This window comes from Sphaeramia orbicularis, chromosome 3, assembly GCF_902148855.1.
Source record: "Sphaeramia orbicularis chromosome 3, fSphaOr1.1, whole genome shotgun sequence".
Classification (NCBI taxonomy): domain Eukaryota; kingdom Metazoa; phylum Chordata; class Actinopteri; order Kurtiformes; family Apogonidae; genus Sphaeramia; species Sphaeramia orbicularis.
The window spans coordinates 19,436,423-19,456,422 of NC_043959.1; the positions used below are offsets into that span (position 1 = coordinate 19,436,423).

At 38.7% G+C, this 20,000-nt stretch overlaps 2 long non-coding RNA genes and 1 pseudogene across 2 annotated transcripts in view; 1 reads left to right on the top strand and 2 right to left on the bottom strand.

Annotated features, from left to right (window-relative positions):
• The window catches only part of LOC115416927 (uncharacterized), a 21,510-nt gene extending 12,544 nt beyond the window's left edge, over positions 1–8,966 (bottom strand). The window contains exons 1-2 of the long non-coding RNA XR_003935060.1: positions 8,335–8,966; positions 401–405 (exon numbers count right to left, since the gene is read on the bottom strand). This is a non-coding gene — a long non-coding RNA (uncharacterized LOC115416927). The remainder of the gene's footprint in view (positions 1–400; positions 406–8,334) is intronic.
• LOC115416930 (uncharacterized) overlaps positions 1–10,565 on the top strand; it is a 26,231-nt gene extending 15,666 nt beyond the window's left edge. The window contains exon 3 of the long non-coding RNA XR_003935063.1: positions 10,465–10,565. This is a non-coding gene — a long non-coding RNA (uncharacterized LOC115416930). The remainder of the gene's footprint in view (positions 1–10,464) is intronic.
• A 25-nt stretch (positions 10,566–10,590) lies between these two features.
• LOC115416763 (sodium/potassium/calcium exchanger 1-like) overlaps positions 10,591–20,000 on the bottom strand; it is a 40,158-nt pseudogene continuing 30,748 nt past the window's right edge.

Here is a 20,000-nt window from a genome sequence, read left to right on the forward strand (position 1 = left end):
TTGTGTAACTTTCTGTTAACTTCACTCTCCTAACACTGCTGATTCATTTTCCACAATTAGAAGTTGGATTTATAATGTTTTAACAACAGATAGTGATGAACTCGACTTGTGTCGTGTGTTATGTTTTGGATGTAGTGACACTGAGCAGAGAGAGGATCTGAACTGGACCACAGTTATGACAATATATACAGGGTGGGAAGCAAAATGTCAATATTTTGAGGCAGGGATTGAAAGACAGTGTATGGCCAATTAGTTTATGAAAGTCATGAGAATTTATTTGCCACAAGAAAATTGACATAATAGAAAATGTTTTTATTCTATGTGTCCTCCTCCTTTCTCAATAACTACCTTCACACGCTTCCTGAAACTTGCGCAAGTGTTCCTCAAATATTCGGGTGACAACTTCTCCCATTCTTCTTTAACAGTATCTTCCAGACTTTCTCGTATAGTTTTGCTCATAGTCATTCTCTTCTTTCCATTATAAACAGTCTTTATGGACACTCAACTATTTTTGAAATCTCCTTTGGTGTGACGAGTGCATTCAGCAATCACCACTCTCTTTGACGTTGCTTTCCTGATTACTCATATGGCAAAAGTTTCTGAAAAGGTATGGATAATAGTGTTAGGTATGATTATGACATCAATATATGTTTGGTTTCAAAACAATTGACGTAGTGCCTGCTGAGAAAAAACAACTAAATGTTCATTGTAAATTTTGCTTCCCCACCCTGTATGTGAATAATGGGTCCACTGTACGCGCTTTGAGTATGTGTTTATAGAAAAGCACTATATAATCGAATCTACTATTATTATTCTTATTATTATTATTATATTATTATTATGTAAACATGTGGGAGGCGCTGTTTATTAATGACAGGAAATGATGTGTTAGTAAAATCATTCTGCTGAGAATGCTGGAGTATTGATGATGATGATGGATGATGATGATGATGATGAGGATGATAGTTATGGTGGTTATGACGGTGATGATAATGATGATGTTGATGGTGATAGTGGTGGTGATGATGATGGTAGTTATGGGATGCTGCTGTGTGTGTTGTGTGTGTTGCTGGTGTTCTGCACAGGCTAACAGGCTGTATATTCTCTGTTTCAGGGCTAAACTGTACTCTGTTGTTAGAGCGTGAGTGTCCTCCTCTGCTCGCTGTGTGTCTGTGTCGTGTCGTAAACCTCTGTGTGCGGCTCTTCTGCCTGTTCGTCGTCAGTTCACAGCGTTGTCGACTTCACAGTCAACGGTTTCTGTGTGAACCGGTCAAATTTGATGCTGAATTTGACGGACGTGGTGTTGTGTCCGTTGTTCTGTGAAACTCAGTGGATGTTTTTGTCCTGAACACAGTCCTTCTGTGTGTTGCATCTGCTCACGTCCACCGTTTCCCTCCTTTTGTTTTAAAGGATCAGTCCAGTGCTTTTCTATCCTTAGTCCCTGCCTGCTCTTTCTGTATGGAGGATCGGACTTCACCCTCCAAACAGGGCAGACTGTGGAGCACTGACACATCCAGAGCCTTTACAGATGACATCATGAAAAGGAGGGTTTTATTTCTTTTACAGTCAAACAGGTCTGTGAAGAACATTAAAGTATCCAAACACTGATTTCATGTAGGGAACCTGATGCAAGTTTTATAAATTTGCAGATGTTTTGTGCATTTTTCATCAAAATTAAACTTGTGTTATGACAGGGTGTGAAGCTTGTAATGAAAACGTGCCCACTAAAGGTCCACGACCTACCTGCAGGATGAATTTACGAGGTCTACCAAGTTTGTTCAAAGAATTGAGAAATACAGATTTTTAAATTTTCAAATCCCTATTGGTTTAAAATGGGACACATTTTAAAGTGCTATAACTTGAAACAGTAGAAGACATTGATATAATTACGATTGTTATTATATTTTCTTGTTTCTTTTGTTCAGACAAGGTATAGTTTTTAGATGTTACCTGTTTGACAGTTTCGACTGTGACTTCAAACTATACCATCTGAACAAAAGAAAAAAGGAAAGTATACGTAATTACATTAACAGAAGACACAAATGAACGTCATTAGCCTTAGTCATAATGACTATTGGCAATAGACAGGAAGTCACATATGGGCTTTCATTTGGCGCCATGACCTTTGACCTTGAGGGATCAAACAAATGTCAGTTAATGTCTTTAAATATCCGTTGGACTACAGAAGCTGGGTCCTATTTTCTTTTTACTGTATTTTAGAGTTTAGTCTACATTTTACAACAGTAGAACATCAGAACAATAACACAAAATGTGTTAAAACAAACAAACAAAACAAAAGTGTTATTCATTTCCATATGTTTTCTGACAGAGCTACATGGAGCCTTGAAAAAAGCCCAAGAGCTAAATGTGGTCCCAGAGCCACAGGTTTCCCACCCCTGTTCTATGTAGTATGGATATTCCAAACTGTGACCAGTAGGGGGCAGTCTAACACCGAACAAACTTAGGACCAAAACCACCAGTGTGCACAGACTGGATCAGTCACTGAATAAAAGGTAAAGCTGATTGTTTCCTCACATCTGTATTATGGTATCATCATGTTGTTTTCTTCAAAATGAAACTAAACACAGATTTCATCCATACATTCACTAAAAATGTCCATAAACACAGTAAAAGTCAGTTCGAAAACCATACATAAACCCTAAACTAAAAACATAAAACACCAACAATGAATTAAAAGGTACTAAAAGTATAACAATGTTCTTTAAAATCATCTCAAAGCAGAATCTGACTCAGTTTGAAAAACATCTACATCCACATTTATCCTTTGTTCATTCATTTACATGTCTTTAATTGTATTTACCAGACCAGCTCCTTCAGTTTTATGTCTTTTCTGTAGATTGTTCAGTGTGTGTTTTAGAACTGATTCTGGCTGGTTCTGTCCAGTGAACAGTCTGATAAAAGCTCTGAACTCGTCGGTGCTCCAGGTCCTTTCGTATCTGTAACCTGATGGACATGTGTGACACTTTACTTCATCTTCTTTCTGATTCTCGTCTTAACCCTGTTTGTGACTGGACTGGTCCGTCCGCTCAGGTCCATGTCTCCGTCCTCTGTGTGGACTAACGTGGACGCCGTGTCCTCTGTTTTGTCGTAGATGTGGGCTACCCGACGTCGCGTCCGGTGCCGGAGGAGGAGAAGCCGTTCAGCGAGAGCTTCTGCAGGGCGTGGTGAGGAGCATCCAGAGGAACGACCTGAACCTGACCCATGGCTCAGCTACTGCAGCTGCAGGCGCACAAGCTGGGGGTCAAGAGGCAAAGGTCAGGAGGTCAACAGCCCACCCTAGCTTTAGCCCTAGCCCTAAACCCTAACCTAGCTTTAGCCTAGCCCTAGCCCTAACCTATGTCTAACCCTAGTCCAGTGGATATATTTTGTGATGTAACTGTGGTTGGAACCATTCTTTGTATTTCGTTTCTTTGTTGTTGTTTCTCATTTTCCTCTGTTTCACATGTGTGTGTTTCATATGTCGTGTTTTCTGTGTCTGTGTTTTCTGTGTTTTATGTTTGTGTTTTCTGTGTTTTTCATGTCTGTGTTTTCACTGTCTGTGTTTTCTGTGTTTTTATGTTTGTGTTTTCTGTTTGTTTCCAGGAGTTTGTACAGAGACATCCTGTTCCTGGCGCTGGTGGCTCTGGGAAAGACAACATTCGACATCGGTGAGTTGGTGGTTTTCTACTTATCCAGTGTCCGTCCGGTCCCGTCCACTACGGTAGTGTTTTAATGTTCTGTTTTTGTTCCGACTCACCGTCTTCCCTCGTCTCCATCAGATGCCTTCGATCGGGAGTACAAGCTGGCGTACGACCGTCTGACGCCCACCTGGTCAAACTGACCCACAACTGTGACCGTCCTCCCATACGGGGGTCATGGAGTGTTCGCAGGGACGTTCGGGAGAGCCTTACCTGTAAGGCCCCGCCCCTCCGCACCAAAGTCTCACTTTAAGACGAGCTCAGGAAACTGGACGTGGCACCGGCGAGGAGGCGGGGGCCACGTGGCTGACCCATTAACAGACTAGCGGACGCTCCCGAGGCTGTGAAAACCCCACAGCCCAGACTTTTACCCAACAAACACCACATGAAGAAGGAGTTTTAGCAATATATGAACTATTTATACAAACCACAGCTTTATTTATTGTCGGGTCTGTTCTCTGTGCGTTCCTTTCCTTTGGTTGTTGTCGTTTCAGTTACAGTCGAATCATTTCCACAGTGTTTATCGTTGTGCTTTAACATTGTGGGCGTAGAAAAACTCAGACTTTTAGATTCAGAAGAACGGTTTACGCTGCATTCACCCATAAAGACCCAGTTCGACATTTGGGTACACCCAAATAAGTTTTTTTCTCTATGAAACTTGATTTATCACCGTTTATTATAGTATTAAACTCTATATTTAACATTTTTTCATATTTAATTTCCTATATTTAATTTAGATGTTCATGAAACTCAGAGTAAATTCAAAGGTTATTTTATCAAAGCAGAGAAAACTGAAGAAAAAGTGACTTTCATTGTAAAAATCTCTCATTAACTGAACATAAACCCAGTGTGTCCATCCACTGTTATTGATCCAACTCCATGGGTTTTACTGGGGAATCAATGTTGTAGAAGATGACAGTGGATTTCCATGGTAACTATGGCGCCTATGAACATCCAATGGGTCATATCTGAAGACCATGAAAAGATAAACTGTATTTTACACCAATTATTTACTTGTATTGATAGGATTAATGGATTAAAAGGTTTTTAAACAGTTTAGATCAGCAGATGTTTGGGTGTCTTTATGGGTTAATGTTTGAGCGCTTTTCCAGGGACTGTTACGTAAAAAACTCCATGTATTGATGCAGATTTTTAAGTAAATATGAGCGTAAACTTTGACTTTGAGAGTAGACTTTGTTATCACACAGTAAAAATGTCAGTGTTTCAGCATAAAAGTCCAGTCATTAAACCTGGGAACAGTTTGACATCAGGAGTATTGAAACAGTAGGTGGAGTCAGAATGGTCCTTCTTCTACAATATCTGACTGGTTTTGGTCCATCCACTGATACTTGTGGTTAAATAACGATAGAAATGTATCCGAGATTTTATGAAATTTGATCCAAGTTTCTCAAGTTTCAAGTTCTCATTTTTTCCAGTTTTTCTTTCCAGACTCGTATCTTGCACTGGAAAAAATCGAAATCTTACCAAGTGTATTTTCCTCATTTCTAGTCCAAATATGTCATCACACTTAAAATAAGACATAATCACCTAAAGAGTAAGTTTTCAGTGAGATAGAAGAACTGATTTTAGACAGTAGATCTGGAAAATCTGATTTCAAGAAGTCTTACCAAGATCATTTTTGCTTATTCCATTGGCAGATTTTTTTTGTGCTTAGTTCAAGGTTTTTTTTGTTTTTGTTTTTTTTTTCTTAATTCAAGATATTTTTTGCTTAATTCATTTTATTTTACTAAATTCAAGATTTTTTTTGCTTAATTCAAGATATTTTTTTGCTTAATTCAGCTTTTTTTTTTTCTTAATTCAATAGATTTTTGGTTTTTTGCTTAATTTTTTTTTTTTTTTTTTGCTTAATTCAAGCAAAAAACAAATCTGCCAATGGAACAAGTGAAAATTATCTTTGTAAGATTTCTTGAAATCAGATTTTCCAGATCTATTGTCTAAAAATCACTTCTTATATCTCACTGAAAAGTTCCTCTTTAGGTGATTCTGTCTTATTTTAAGTGGGACGGGATATTTGGACTAGAAATGAGAAAAATACACTTGGTACATTTAGATTTTTCCATTGTGTGTTTATTCTCATGTTGCACATTTTATCATCTCAGCATCTCCTCGTTCTATCGGTGTCTTTAAGAACCCAAAACCTGACAACCGCCGCCATGTTTCTGTAGATGCAAGAAAGTCTTTAGTTTTGTTAGTTTTATCTCAGAATTTTTACCAAAGGACGATTCAGATTGTGTCAAACATCATCGATCGCATTGGGGAGGAGAGATATTTGGAACGTCAGTGTTGAAACTGACCGATGAACACGACGTCTGCAGTGTAAACTCCACCTGTTGGACGTTGGACAGTTTGACCGAAGATGCACTTTGAGGCTTGTGACGGACAGAAGAACCGCAGACTTTAGAACGGGTTTTGTAAATGTGTAGCTTTAATGTTTGTGTGGATGAGCCACGTCTGCTCATGTTGTGGGACATTTCAGACATAATGAGCCTGTATTGTGTCCTCTGTTTTGTTTATATCGTTTTGTTTTTTTAAATATCAGTGTTATTGCGACTGTTCAATGGTTGAAGGAGGACCTGGAATCTAAACTCTGAGGTCCCATGAATGTCGACCACGTTAAAAAGATTTAACTGGATTTCAAATCACTCAGATTTCTGCTTCTGTCACTCATCTGTGGATTTTCAGAGTGTTCAGAGATGTATAAACAGATGCTTTAAGAATCGGGGCCATGTACATTTGTGGATATCACATTTTCTAACAGTTTGGTCCTTTCAGATGTGAAGGTTGTGTACAGCGACCAGGTCTTCAGGACGGTTCAACTGTAAATAAACCACTGACACTAAACACCACACTGGTTGGTTCTGTTTATTCATGTGAGTCCAGACCATGTAGTATAGCATCATAGTATAGTATGATGAAAAAGAAAAAAAATATGGTCATAATATAGTATGATGAAAAAGAAAAATAAAAAATGGTCATAATATAGTATGATGAAAAAAGAAAAAAATATGGTCTAATATAGGATGATGAAAAAAGAAAAAAAAATATGGTCATAATATAGTAATGATGAACAAAAAGAAAAAAAATATGGTCATAATATAGTATGATGAAAAAAGAAAAAAAAATGTCATAATATAGTAGTGATGAAAAAAGAAAAAAAAAGGTCAGTATAGTAGTGATGAAAATGAAAGGATGATGAAAAAAAGGAAAAAATGGTCATAGTTCGTCATAGTGTCATCCTAGTATGAGTAAATTTTTTTTAAAAATGGTCATAGTATAGTATCATGAAAAATGAAAAAAAAAAGTCATAGTAATAGTATGATGAAAGAAAGGAAAAATGATGTTCATAGTATAGTATGATGAAAAATGAAAAAAAATTATCATAGTTATAGTATGATGCAAAAAAAAAAAAAGTCATAGTATTGGGATGATGAAAAATGAAAAAAGAAATGGTCAGAAATGGTAGGTTTTTCATCATGCTATACTATGACCATTTTTTTCCCTCTTTCATCTATTTTAATATAGTAAATATGATGTAAAATGGATATAAACTGGTCATATATAATACATAATATATTATATATATAGATATATATATATATATATTGTATGTTATACACACACAACACACACCACACATATATATACATATCATCTGATGAAATGTCCTGTAATGATGCACAAACCACTGTTTCACTGTTAGAAAAATAATTTATTGCCGCAGGATTTTAAATTGGAAATCTTAACAGTTTTCTTTTTTTGCATCCTCGTTCAGTCCAACAACAGATCTGGACAAGAACATGTACACGACACAGACGCCATATCCTTCCGCCCATAGTTAGTCCACATTTCCACAGAAGTCACTTTCAACAGCAGAACACTGATTTGGACACAGTTCAGAACACAGTCAACACAGAAAACACAGGTTGCATCAGTAGAACCAAGGGCTGCACAGTGAAGGTGGAACAGAACCAGTGTTAGAACCCACGACTGGACCCACATCAGCTCTAATACTACTCCGGTTAAAGGAACAGTCCACCGCGGAGGTATCGTCCTGCACGGCAACATTAAACCCATAGTCGTGTATCAGCTCAGACTGAGTTTCTAAACGTTCACAAATGTTGAAAAATCCAGCTCTTGAAAAAACTATTGAATCTGAAAATGGAGAAATTCTAGAAAAGACTGAAGTTACATGTACATTTTCACGTGTGGTCTTTGTTTACATCTGTGTACAAAGCAGAAAATTATAAAAACAAACAAAAAAACAACAACTCAGATCTTAAAGTGTCATTTTGATTTTCAATAACTCCAATAATTCTAGGATTTCTATATTCTGCTCATACGTTCAAGTGCTTGGACTACACACCAGATGTCATTTATTTCCTCCTATTTCTCAAATACAGCAAATTACTCAGATTTTTTCTTTATTTTTTTTTTTTTTACCATGATCCAATATTTTAGGACATGATATACATGACACGACTTGAATATTTATTTATTTCATTAACTAAAGGCAAAAAATATTAATTTCATATGCTCTAATTCTATGCTGATGAATGTCTCTTCTCTTCTGCGTCATTACGTGAATGTATGAATGTTTTGAACAGATAAACTGCACTAATAATAGGTTTGTTGTTTAGCACAATTTTAAAGAATGCACTGGAAAAAATCTAAATCTTACCAAGTGTATTTTTTTTCATTTCTAGTCCAAATATCTCATCACACTTAAAATAAGACAGAATCACCTAAAGAGTAAGTTTTCAGTGAGATAGAAGAACTGATTTTTAGACAATAGGTCTGGAAAATGCTATTTCAAGAGATCATACCTAGATAATTTTCATCTGTTCCATTTTTTTTGCTTAATTCAAGCAAAAATATCTTGTTTTAACTTTTTAACTTGTTTTAGAGGGGCATTTTTTCCAGTGTGCACAGTATATTATGACGTAAATATGCATTTCTCAATCTCTAACAAGTTAAAACTGACAAATAGAGGAAATATTCCATTAAAAAGAATTACAAGAGACTATTTTGCGAGACCTCTTTTTGCATTGTACGTGGTTTTAAACTCTTCTATGCAGATGATATGGGATTTACAGCTCTAATCTGTTGTTTTGCACCAAGTTTCATTCAACAAACGTCATATGTTTATTTGTTTGTGTCAATGTCAGAGGTCAAAGTATTCAAGTATAATGTGAAATTATGTTTTGTGAGTTTAACAACATAATATTTCCTCGTATCTCATTCTAAAAGACTTTTACTAATATTGGATATTGATAAAGGTAGTTGTTGTAAATTTGTCGGTAGTTTTTCACTAATTCACACAATCACTCTTTGAAAAGTTCCGCTATTTATGGAAATTATTCTGTTCAAATTTCAACACTGCCCCCAGTGGGGCATAGGGGTCTCAAACATGCGTCCTGGAGGCCAAATGCATCCCCCCAAAGGTTCCAATCTGGCCCGTGGGATGAATTTGCAAATTGCAAAAATTCTACTGTCTTGAATTAAATTAAGCAAAAAAAAAAAAATTGTTTGAATTAAGGAAAAAATGTTGAATTAAGCAAAAAAATAAACAAGTAAATTTAGCAAAAAATCTTGAATTAACAACTTCAAATTTTTTTCGTTGCTTTAGTGCAAAAAATAACATTAAATTAGGAAAATATTTACATTTACAAACTATGCTGTAAGAATAAAACATGAATAACCTGAACAAATATGAACAACCTGAAATGTTTAAAGAAAATTCTGCAATATTTGAACTCTTTTCTGCCTGTTCCTCAGTGTTTAGTGTCTTTGTAGATCCGGTCCATAATGCACATGGACAAATGAAAAGTGGAGGCAGAATACTGTTAAATTTGCACTTATTTTTCTTGAGAAATTTCAGTTTTTTCAGGTTATTCACATCTTTTTGTTGGATAGTTTATAAAAGTATTTTCATAATTTAATGTCTTTTTTTTCTTTACCCTGAAACAGGGGGTGTCAAACTCATTTTAGTTCAGGGGCCACATTCAGCTAAATTTGATCTGCAGTGGGCCGAACCAGTAAAATAATAACAGAATAATATAGAAATGATGTCAACTCCAAACTTTTCTCTATGTTTACAGTGAAAAAGTAGAATTACATTATGAAAATGTTTACATCTACAAACTATCCTCTCAAACAATGTGAATAACATGAACAAACTGAAAAAAATGATGTAATTTTAACACTATTATGCTTTAGTTTATCATTTCCACATGTTCATTATAACTTACAGATCACAGTGGATCTACAAAACACACAAAAACATTTAGTAACAGGTGGAATATTATTGAAATCGCACTTCTCTGAAGACATTTCAGGTTGTTCATATTTGTTCAGGTTATTCAGAGTTTTTGCGAAATTATACTTTGTTTTAGTGTAAATACATGAAAAACATTCAAATTTACGAAGACAAAAAACTGGAGTTGTGAGTATTTATAAGTTATTATGAGATTGAATTGTTCTGAATGTAGAACCTGAACTAAAAGGATTGTTCATGTCTTCAGTGTAATTTTTGCATTTCTCAAATTCATCCCAGGGGCCGGACTGGACCCTTTGGGAGGCCTGAATTTGGCCCCCGGGCCGCATGTTGACACCTGTGCCCTAAAACAAAGACAAAAAACTGCAGTTGTCATTATTTATCAGTTATTCTGTTATTATTTCACTGGTCCGGCCCACTGCAGATCAAATTGGGCTGAATGTGGAACCTGAAGGAAAATGAGTCTGAGAGCCCTGGTTTACATGATCAATATCATCTGATAACTGATCAGATTATTAGTGTGGACGTAAACGGACTCAGTGTAGAAATGAACCCGGTAGATCTGCCTCTAAACTCTACTTCATGTTCGTTTTTTTCTTTTCTTCAGTCTTTGTTTTGGGTCCGAGGTTCTCAGACCCGTTTACGTAGAGTTCTTCTGGTTCTAAAACTAACCCGTGGGTCTGAAGGTCTGCTGACGGGGTTTTGGACACGGCTCAGGTGTGGACCGGTTCCACCTCCTACGTCCAGTTTGGATCACATGACCACGGTCAGATGGACACGGGACAGACGAGGACGCGGGTCCTCCAACAGGACGCTGAGGACCAGGAACACGAAGTAACAGTACGAACATGGTGAGGCCCAGTTTACGGCTCATCTTCACCGACACACGGCGATGGAGATGATGACGAAGAGGAGCATGAGGAAGAGCAGCACGATGGCACAGAACAGGCCGTTGGAGCTGACGGTGACCGGCTCACCGTTATGGAGCAGAGTGTACATGAGCCACGGAACCGGCAACCTGAAAGGAGAACACACGGAACAGGAAAGGGTCAGGAGAAACCAGGAAATATTGAATAGAATAGAATAGAACAAAAATAAAATAGAATAGAATAAAATAAAAAAGAATAAAATAGAATAGAATAATAAATTTAGTCTATAATAATATTAACGTATAAAATGTCAGCGTGAACCTCTTCATTAAACATTTTTCAGATTCTGATTCAACCTGATTTTTAACTAAACCAGTCCAAACCCAAAGCCATGGACTGGGACGGACTGGTCGTCACTCACCCCCACAGTGATGTCGAAGATGTTACTGCCCACTGAACTGGACACCGCCATGTCTCCCAGACCTTTACGGGCCACGATGACACTGGTGATGAGGTCTGGGATGGAGGTCCCGGCGGCCAGGATGGTCAGACCCATGATCTCCTCTGAGATGCCCATGGTCTCACCCACCTGGACACAGGACACCACCGTCAGCTCAGGACGCACACTTTACACTTTGTGTTATAAAAAGTCATTTGTTTTAGGTCAGAATTCAAAAGTTGTTCATTTTTGCATGATTTTTAAAACTCTGTTCTGTATCTGATGATGCATTCAGGGGCTTTCAGGAAGATGAGCCTTTCCACCAGTAAATTTGAATTTACCACTGTGTTGTGTTCAAGTGCTTTTGTTGTCATGGTGAAACATGAGATATTTATGTAGTGTGCATGCATATATATATATATATATATATATATATATATATATATATATATATATTATATATATATATATATATAATGTATTTGTATGGATGTAGTATATATGTTTGATTCATATGGATATTTATGTAGTATATATACATATATATATATATATATATATATATATATATAGATATATATATATATATGTATATATATATATATATATATATATGTGTGTGTGTGTGTGTGTATATCTATCTATCTATCTATCCTATCTATCTATCTATCTATATCTATATCTATTTATTTATTTATTTATTTGGGGGGGAGGGGGGGTTGTTGCTCAATTTTAGACCACGTTTGTTCAAATAAATTCATTCATTCAAATGAAAAATGCCAGACACTTATGGTGACCTGCTACTTGGGTAAAACTTTGGATAGGTAATTCATTATAATTTTATGTTTTTTTGTAAATTGTGTATGCTACAAATGTGTAGAATCATCAGCTAACAGCAGCAGAACATTAATAAAAGCATTGTTTATCATTCATGATTAATCCGTCATGCTCTGCCCTGTTGAAAAGGTCAAAGGTTATTTCCATCTCTGCAGCTCACAGATCAAGATTTTTTTCCCAGTTCTTCAGTGAAAAACAGGACATGAAGGGGATAATTCCCATAACACATGAAGGCAGCACCAGCTGAACATGTGACTGAATGATGGTAGAAGAAGAGTGGATTTGTATGAACAACACTGAAAACAGAGGATAAGTGTTGATTTGAACCATCTAGAACATTCCTCCTCAGCCAGAACCACAAACAAACCACAGCCTTCAGAGGACGACAGCAGAACCAACACTTCTTACATTAAATGGAGTCCCACTGTGGACACCACTGTCCTCTGTGTTTAATGGACATTAAAGCTGATGTGTCTGATGTGTGACCGACCTGATGAGCCCACCACACCATCAGGTAGGAGAACACACCGATCCACAGGATGGAACCGATAAAGGTGATGACGAAATACCTCCTGGACACCTGAAGAACACAGATCACATATCAGAGACGCTGGACGTCTGACATGTAACACCTGCAGAGGAAACACTACTGGTTTTGTAGTTCAATCATCTGAATAAACTGATTATGGATTTTTGTAAAGCTGAGTAACTGTGTTTGTGTCATATTTAGTCCAAGGGAATAACAAAATATATTATTAAACAACAGTCTGAGGACCTTTCTGCTTTAAAAGGGTCTATATGCAGTATTTCTACATGTAAATATTAAAAAATACTTAAAATCTCATTAGTATTTAAATAAGATCAGTAAGTTCTGCCAAGATGCAGATGATTTGATTTGAGGTGAATTTATGTCCAACGACAGGCTGGTGGAACATGTGACCACTAGAGGGAGTAGTGAGTCACTCTGTAGGTCAAGGCCTAGTTGAGGAGGAGAACCAGAAAGAAACAACTGATCAGTCAAAGAAAAGAAGTGATAAATAGAACCACTGGACTCAGCTGGAAATGGAAAGACATGGAGTTTGATGTTCATGTCAGTGTTTCTTCTACTCAGGTGCGTTTGATAAATATACTGATATAATGTCAACTATCAGCTGACACAGTGTTTGTGTAGACTCAAATAGAAGATATGCGGAAAACTAGTAAAACCACGAATAAAGACAAGATCTGTCAACCCGATCAAACAGACCACACAGTATTAAGTTCTAAAGGTGTTCTGGTTCTGGTTCCAGACCGCCCCCTGCTGGTCAGAGTTTGGAACATCCATACTACATAGAACCCAGCGGTTCTTCTGTCTGCTTCAGTGATGGAACCCTCCGCTCATGTTTCATTTCCTGTCTTCTGTCGGTTCCACTCACCACGTTCCTGACGTCCGGCAGTGTGAGCCACAGTGGGAACACGATGGGCAGCATGAACAGGTACGAGGCCTGTTTCCGTCTGGTGTCCCGGGCCATTCCAGAGACAGAGGCTCGTTCTCCTCCTCCTCTTCCTCCTCCTCTTCCTCCTCCTCCTCCCCCCCTTTCCCCTCCCCTTCCTCCTCCTTCTTCTCCTCCTCATCCTCACTGGTTTCATCATCAATCTCATCAGAGTCGCTGCCTTCCTCTCCGCTGCTTTCTTCATCTTCTTCATCCTTGCCGCCTTCACCTCCTTCACCACCGCACCCACCACCGTCACCGCCGTCACCACACCCTTGCCAATGCCCTCACCACCACCTCCCTCACCGTCGCCACCACCACCTGACCCTGCAGCTCCTGATGCCACCTGGAAGAGAAGAGACATGTTCACCAGCAGATCCCAGCTCACAGAACCAGGGCTTCGTTCTGGGTTAAACAGTGAACGCGCCGTCTGCGCGCCTTTGAACGCAGATGTGAGCGAACGATGGGTCGGCGAACGCAGAGGCTTAACGAATGCAAAATCCTTTTCTACGCTCGTTGCGTTGCTAAAGCCCATCGTTCGCTCACCATTTGCGTTGAAGGGTGCGCTAAACAGGTGCGTTCACTATTAACCCAGAACAACGCTTCTGCTCCCACTGTTTCCAGTCATCTGATCTGACAGCATTATGTTTATGTTTATGTTCATGCATTTGGCAGACGCTTTTTCCAAAGAGACTTACAGGGGAAAACCAATTAAATCACTCAATCAATCAAATTTTTTTTATATAATGCCAGATCACAAAAAAAGTTATCTCATGACACTTTATATATAGATTGGTCCAAACCAGACTCTGAGCCAATTTACAGAAACCCAACAGAATCCTCCAGAGCAAACACTGGTGACTGGTGACAGTGGAAGGAAAAACTTCCCTTTAACAGCAGAAACCTGGAGCAGACCCAGACTCCTGGAGGATGGCCGGTCTGCCTGGACCAGTTGGGGTAAAGAGAGAGAGTAAAGAAGGAGAAAAAGAGAGAGCGATAGAGATAGAGACTGGGGGGAAGGGGGGAGTAGGGGAAGACACATGGAGGCAGTTGAGGATAAGTGAGTGGTGATCAGATGAGGGCAGGGAGAGGCAGGACCACCGCAAGCAGGTCCAGAGATAATCCTGAAGATTATTTCTGGATTATGGGTAGAATGAAGAAGTATTAGAGGATATCTGTGACCTCCGCCCTTACCCTCACCTGTCCTGGACAGACCTCCTCACCCTCATCTGACTATAGGTGGACCACCCTCAGCTGTCTGCATGCCCCCCCCCCCCCCCCCCCCCCAACGCACACACACACAACACACACACACACACACACACACACCACACACACACACACCACCACTGAACTGAATTATTTACGCATACATATCGTGCGTCGGGCCCGTACGTCTAAGGAGGACCCCAGTTATTCCACACTGGTGACTTTATGAACAGAACTCTAAACAGTCACTGAAGGACCAATAAAGGCTCCAGTCTCCAAGAACTGGAACTTTCTGTCAATTGATTTAATGTTTCAGACTTTACAGGGTGGGGAAGCAAAATTTACAATGAAGATTTAGTTGTTTTTTCTCAGCAGGCACTACGTCAATTGTTTTGAAACCAAACATATATTGATGTCATAATCATACCTACACTATTATCCATACCTTTTCAGAAACTTTTGCCCATATGAGTAATCAGGAAAGGCAAACGTCAAAGAGTGTGTGATTTGCTGAATGCACTCGTCACACCAAAGGAGATTTCAAAAATAGTTGGAGTGTCCATAAAGACTGTTTATAATGGAAAGAAGAGAATGACTATGAGCAAAACTATTACGAGAAAGTCTGGAAGATACTATTAAAGAAGAATGGAGAAGTTGTCACCCGAATATTTGAGGAACACTTGCGCAAGTTTCAGGAAGCGTGTGAAGGTAGTTATTGAGAAAGAAGGAGGACACATAGAATAAAAACATTTTCTATTATGTCAATTTTCTTGTGGCAAATAAATTCTCATGACTTTCAATAAACTAATTGGTCATACACTGTCTTTCAATCCCTGCCTCAAAATATTGTAAATTTTGCTTCCCCACCCTGTAAATTGTTAATCATTATCATATGCCAGACTGCAGAAATAAAAAAAAAAAAAGCAAGTACTTTTTGTATTTTTTGGATCAAAAAAATATGGTTTGTTTATATTACAAACGTGGCATTTAAAGGGTTAAAAATATGACAGTTTTTGAGTATTTGGTATTTTTGTTTATGGCTCAAGTTGATGAAATACAAACAAACTATGAAAAAATGTTGCTATTACTACAAAAACTGTGCATATTACGTGCTTTCAGTGATTAGGACGTACCTCTATGGGCGGGATACAGAGGGTTAACACAACATTACATGAAAACACACAAATAAACGCAAAATCAACCCTGTTTTCCAGAAAAAAAAAGGCTTCTGCTGCTCCAGTTTTAGTGTAAATGTCCCGCCCCCTTTCACCTGGACCTGGACCTGGTCTCCGCCCCCAGGTGACGGCTTCAGGAACCGGATCAGCCCATACCTTAGAGTCTGTGGGCGTGTCAGGCTTCTTCTTCTCTGGTGTGTCTTCAGCTTTGGGAGGCTGTGAGGTGGAGGGTTCGGCTGCAGCGCCTCCTGGTGGACTGACAGCAGCACCGGCCTGTTCACACTTAAACTTATGATCGGCATCTGAGGAAAAAGGAGGAAACCACATGAACCACGACCGAGCAGGAAAGAAAGGAAACAAATGTCAGTTCAGTAAAGTCTGTTTTAAAAGACCTGTTAAATAATACTGAGACTACTTCCATAATCATTCACAATTTAGTACTTTGTTCATGTTTTATTTCATTGTATACAAGTAGATATGGTATTGAATTTATTTGGAGTATGTGGAAGTTGTTTCTTGGGTCTTTGTTTATGATGTTACACTTGGAAATACAGATTTTTAACATCAATGAAGATTTTTACCCGATTAAATACAGAAATATACATATAAATTATGTTTAAAAAAGTGCAAAAACAACTCCTGAGAATCTACAAGGTAAAAAACAAAACTAAAATCACACACGACAAAAATATTCTGTGCCTAAAATATAGGATGGACGGACGGACAGACGGACGGACAGACAGACGGAGGGACAGATGAATGGATGGACAGAGATGGATGAACAGACAGACAGACTGCAGCAGCAGAATGACACACAATAGAACAGAATAAAGAACAAACAATAGTAAAAAACAGAGTAAGTCCAGTTTAGTCTAAAGCAGTAGTAGTGGTAGTAATAGTATTAGTGGTAGTAGTAATAGTAGTAGTAGTGTTAGTAGTAGTAGTAGTAGTAGTAGTAGTAGTAGTAATAGTGGTCGTAGTAGTAGTTGTAGTTGTAGTAGTAGTAGTAGTAGTAGTGGTAGTAGTAGTAGTAGTAATAGTGGTAGTAGTAGTAGTGGTAGTAGTAGTAGTAGTAGTAGTAGTAGTGGCAGTAGTAGTAGTAGTAGTAGTAGTAGTGGTAGTATTAGTAGTGGTCGTAGTAGTAGTAGTAATAGTGGTAGTAGTAGTAGTGGTAGTAGTAGTAGTAGTAATAGGGGTAGTAGTAGTAGTGGTAGTAGTAGTAGTAGTAGTAGTAGAGGTAGTATTAGTAGTGGTAGTAGTAGTAGTAGTAATAGTGGTAGTAGTAGTAGTAATAGTAGTAGTGGTAGTAGTAGTAGTAGTAGTAGTAGTAGTAGTAGTAGTAGTAGTAGTGGTAGTATTAGTAGTGGTAGTAGTAGTAGTGGTAGTAGTAATAGTGGTAGTAGTAATAGTGGTAGTAGTAGTAGTAGTAATAGTGGTAGTATTAGTAGTGGTAGTAGTAGTAGTAGTAGTAGTGGTAGTATTAGTAGTAGTAGTGGTAGTAGTATTAGTAGTAGTAGCAGTGGCAGTAGTAGTGGTAGTATTAGTAGTAGTAGTAGTGGCAGTAGTAGTAGTAGCAGTACTAGTGGTAGTAGTAGTAGTGGTAGTAGTACTAGTGGTAGCAGTACTAGTGGTAGTAGTAGTAGTGGTAGTAGTATTAGTAGTAGTAGCAGTGGCAGTAGTAGTGGTAGTATTAGTAGTAGTAGTAGTGGCAGTAGTAGTAGTAGCAGTACTAGTGGTAGTAGTAGTAGTGGTAGTAGTACTAGTGGTAGCAGTACTAGTGGTAGTAGTAGTAGTAGTAGTAGTAGTAGTAGCAGTACTAGTGGTAGTAGCAGCAGTTTTGAATGATTCTGGCTGGTTCTTGGTTAAGCGTCACTTCCAGACATGCTTTGGTCTGGTTTGGATCACAGCGTATATTTTTTCATATTTATTCATATTTGTTTTTGTGGTTTGGACTAAACTTCTTTGTATTCTTCATGTTCATAGCCACCTGTTTAATGGGTTCATTGTAAACAGCTGATGTGGTTCCTGTCTGATCATGTTTCTGTCAGTGGTGGGTCTGAAAAGCTGCAGCTCTGATTGAGTCCCATAAACACACTGGGGCCCATCTGCATGTTAATCCTGGTCCTGATTGATTCAGGTCCTCGTGGAAGCCTCTTCAGACCCTCAGAGCTGAAGCAGCTCATGACTCTGCACCGTGACGCACAAACACAAACGCTGAGAGTCTCTGATTACAGAGGACGAAGCCCTTCAACGACCACGTCTGTGGACCCACCAAAAGACCAGAAATCAGAGATGAAAGGAAAGGACGAGTGTTTAGAAGAACAGACAGAAGACGAAAAGCATGAACAGAAACAGAGGGTTATCAGTTTTACTGTCAATAAATACCATCAGTCAGGAATGAAGGGAGAAGAAGAATAAGAAAAAGAAGGAGACAAAGAAGGAGAAGAAGAAGAGGAAGAAGAAAAAGAAGAAAAAAGAGACAAAGGAGAAGACGAGAAGATGGAGAAGAAAAAGAAGAGAAGAAAAGAAGAGAAGATGAGGAAGAAGAAGGAGGAGAAGAAGAGAAGAAGAAGAGGGAAGAGAAGAAAAAGAAGAGAAGAAGAAAGAGGAGGTCGTGGGACCAGAGCCGCTCTTCAGCTCTGTGGCTAATGTTAGCACTCTGTGGCTAATGTTAGCAGCTCTGAGGCTACTGTTAACAGCTCTGTGGCTACTGTTAGCACCTCTGTGGCTACTGTTAGCACCTCTGTGGCTACTGTTAGCAGCTCTGTGGCTAATGTTAGCAGCTCTGTGGCTAATGTTAGCACCTCTGTGGCTACTGTTAGCAGCTCTGTGGCTAATGTTAGCAGCTCTGTGGCTACTGTTAGCAGCTCTGTGGCTAATGTTAGCACTCTGTGACTATTGTTAGCAGCTCTGTGGCTAATGTTAGCAGCCTCGGTGCTAGCAGCTGCAGACGGAGCCTCAGACCACCGGCCACTGCACCCACAACCGGCATGTCAGTGTGACCCATCCATCTGGATGACTGGGGTGGGGTGGGGGGGGTGGACAGGTAACCCCTGGTCTGGAGGTGTGTTTGTGTGGTCGTGCTGTGAACTGTGACGTTTCTCCGCAAGAGATGAGACTTTGGACCACCGAGATGAGATGTAGGCCACCGGGTCGGCATTGAGAAGCTGCAAGTGGAATATTCAGCCCTGGAGATACTAGTGGGACAGCGGAGGGCTTCCATTTACCCCCCAACAGACACTGAACCATCACTATAGCTTTGAAACAGTTTAATTAAGGTACAAATTAGCCTAGTTCCACTTTAAAACACCTTCACCATCTTATCCTCATCACGTTCTACTTCTTCCCCACTCCTTTTTGGCTGATATATGTATGTATGCTGTTTATCTATCTATCTATCTATCTATCTATCTATCTATCTATCTATCTATCTATCTATCTATCTATCTATCTATCTATCTATCTGACTCTCTATCAAATAGATATACTATCTATGTTGACGTAGAGTCTGGTTTTGACCAACTCTATATATAAAATGTCAAGAGATAACTTTTTGTGATCTGGCGCTATATAAATAAAATTTGATTGATTGAGTGATTTAATTGGTTTTCCCCTGTAAGTCGCTTTGGAAAAAAGCGTCTGCCAAATGCGTAAACATAAACATAAACATCTATCTATCTATCTATCTATCTATCTATCTATCTATCTATCTATCTATCTATCTATCTATCTATCTATCTATCTATCTATCAATCTATCTATCTATCTATCTATCTATCTATCTATCTATCTATCTATCTATCTATCTATCTATCTATCTATCTATCTATCTATCTATCTATCTATCTATCAGTCCAGGGTTCTACAAGTTAAATTGAAGACTGTTTCAGACCTGTTTAGGACACTCTGAACAGTTTACAGCTCAGCTCTGCCGTTCTCTTCCAGACCAGACTTTATGACATGTCCACTTCTCCAGACTTACTTTACACATGTGAGCCGTCCCTTT